At 38.0% G+C, this 2,770-nt stretch overlaps 1 long non-coding RNA gene across 1 annotated transcript; it reads left to right on the top strand.

Moving 5' to 3' along the window:
- Positions 1-479: 479 nt before the first annotated feature.
- LOC120294746 lies at positions 480-2,504 on the top strand. Its single transcript, XR_005552040.1, has 2 exons — positions 480-780; positions 2,272-2,504. It is a non-coding gene; the product is annotated as an uncharacterized LOC120294746 (long non-coding RNA).
- Positions 2,505-2,770: the final 266 nt, after the last annotated feature.

Raw genomic sequence — 2,770 nt, 5'->3', positions numbered from 1 at the left:
TTATAAAGAGCCAGTATTCATTTCTTTACTCACACTGCTCATATCTACTTTCTCGTATCTCCTCTACTCAAAATTCTTATTCTCTCTACACACAAATATCTCTATACTCAAAATCCATGGCACCCAAAGCTCGCCCCACTTAAAAGGTCATAAGGAAATCCTCACGTACCATTGGCCGAATGCCTAAAAGCTCTAAAGAAGAGGTCACCTAACAAGGAGAATCTTTGGAGGTCACTCAAACTCAGAGTGTGGCCTAAACTAGTGGGTCAACTATCGCTAGCACATCGCTGCCAGCAACCACATACAAAGAAACCCCTGTTGGAAGAACTCTTGAATCTCGATTGCTTGTAGTGAAAGACATAGGTGTTGTACCACCTACGGCACCATTGGTTACAGCTGCTCCATCACCATCAACTCCTACCCAAACACATCTTGGAAATCTACTGAAAGGTTTAGCTGCTCTCATGGAAACTCATGGATCGGAGCCAAAGAAACTCCTCAAGTTTGAAGCCACAGGATTGCAAACCCTATAACTAGAATAGGCACTAACTGCTCAAGAAACATCAGCTATCGAACCATTACATTCAGCTACTTAGCCTTCTTAGCCTTATTAATTCTCACTTTAGAAATCCTCAACTAAAAGGGAAGGCACCTTTGAACTTGCTGCTTTCAAAGATAAAGGCAAACGAGTTGTCGAAGAGGTAGAAATCATCCCTGAGCCATTTACTTCATAGCTTGGAGCCAGCGAAATCACAAAAGAAATAGGAGAAGCCCCGGGAGGTAAGTGTCAATGATGACCGGGTATTTTAAAATTTTGAACCTACTTTTGGCTTTGAAAAAGATCCAAATTTCGAGTTTGATTTCTTTATTTCACAGGAACATGAATTTGCAAAAGTTCACTTCTATGATCGAGGCATTATTCCTTATCGTTATGTTGATTTTGACTTTTAGAAAATCCATAATTTTTCTCTCTGAGTTTTTTGAAGCACTTAGACTCAAATTCCATTGCTTCATGAAAGAGGAGGTTCATGTTAACCTTGTGGCAATATTCTACTCAAATATGCATTTTGCAAATCGACACTCTTTTGTCTTCACTATTTGTGGACAAAACCATGTTGTGAATCTTGATGAATTGGCTGAAATCATCCAAATCGAGTATTATATTTTCAAACTCATTCCTGTAAAGCTTGATAGGGCCTACAACTTTGTTTTAGAAATGCCTAACTTTGCTCGCAGTTTTAGGAAAATTATACTGCTGAGTCTTCTCCATTTCAAAATGAACTTCATTCAAAAGATGCTCACCCTCTGCCTTCGTTAGAAAACATTTTCTACAAACGATGTCTCTCGATATGAAGTAAGAGTGATTTGGGCTATCCTGAACAAGTCTGAAGAGTTTTCCTTCCCCCACATGATCTTTATCCACATGTGTCACATGGCTAAGAGAAAGACAAAGAAGTTACCCTACGGTGCTTTGGTCACACGTATTTTCAAGTATCTCAAGATTGACTACTTTGGAGTTTCACCTATTGTCATGCAAAATGTGGAAATTGGGAAGAAAACCTTGGACAAGATGATGTTTAGGATGATGTCAGATCATCCCCATTGGTCACGGCAACCATGATAGAACAGTGGCAAAGCTCAAAAAAGGACTTGCTGAGCTCAAACATGCGAAGGCACTGGCACCATCCATGACCCCTCATCCACTCGACCAAAAAGATCACCTTCACTAGCTGTGACCGTACTTGCCTCTCCTGCTAGCCTTAATCAACTACAAGAGGATGTTAAGGAAATCAAGACCACTCTCCTGTTTTTGACTCGACACATAGTGAAGATTGAGCCTACTCTCCTCAGCCTAGATTGTTACAACCTTGTACGACTTGAATCGGAGGCTGCCAAACTTGAACAACCCACTTCCTCTTAGCAGCACCCTTGCACCTAAACACTTTCAAATCTTAATTTGCTCATGTTTTGCTCCTGTTGTTAATATACTCATGTTTTATTAAGTCTAGTTCATTGCTTAGGACAACTTCTTGTATTGCCCTATCTCCTGCCATTAATGAAGCTAATCTTTTGATTCATACAACTGTTTCTCATTTTGTTTGATTGATGATAAAAAGGGGAAGAGTTACTTGATGTGAAAAAATTACACTTAACATTGCTCTTAAACATCTGCCATTTATAATGTTTAACATTCCTTGAAATTTATGAATGTGCTCACAACATTTGATATTGATAATTTGCTAATTATTTCTCTCATGATGTTTTGCTTAGAACCAACTGACGTGTGAGATTAAACTGCTCACCAAAACAGGGAGAGCATACGAGCGCATCATCAAGACAGGAGGAGCAACCAACTATTATCTCATGATCCCAAATTAGATTATGACACACTATGGGTAGAAGATCTTTTGTGTAATCATGTCCTATCTTACCAAAGATTATCTAAGTGTATATCTCTAAAGCGTTGTAGCAAAACATCTTAAGGAGATTCTATTTTTAAATTACGCAAATGATTTCAAACAATCCTTACTATTTTTCACATTTGCGAGATCATTTTGTTATCATAAAAAATGGTGAGATTGTTGGAAAAAACATCTTCAAATGATTTTGATGCCAAACTATCCTTGGTATATTACTTACTATGTTGTTTGAAGATGTTTGGACTAAAGGACTACACAACATATATGATGTGATCCATTAAAAAGAAGTTCACAAATGTCCTATTAGAACAAACAGCACCAATCAACCAAAAAGATCAAGTATTGATGAT

This window comes from Eucalyptus grandis, chromosome 6 (assembly GCF_016545825.1).
Source record: "Eucalyptus grandis isolate ANBG69807.140 chromosome 6, ASM1654582v1, whole genome shotgun sequence".
Taxonomy (NCBI): domain Eukaryota; kingdom Viridiplantae; phylum Streptophyta; class Magnoliopsida; order Myrtales; family Myrtaceae; genus Eucalyptus; species Eucalyptus grandis.
This window is presented reverse-complemented; position numbering and strand designations above follow the sequence as displayed.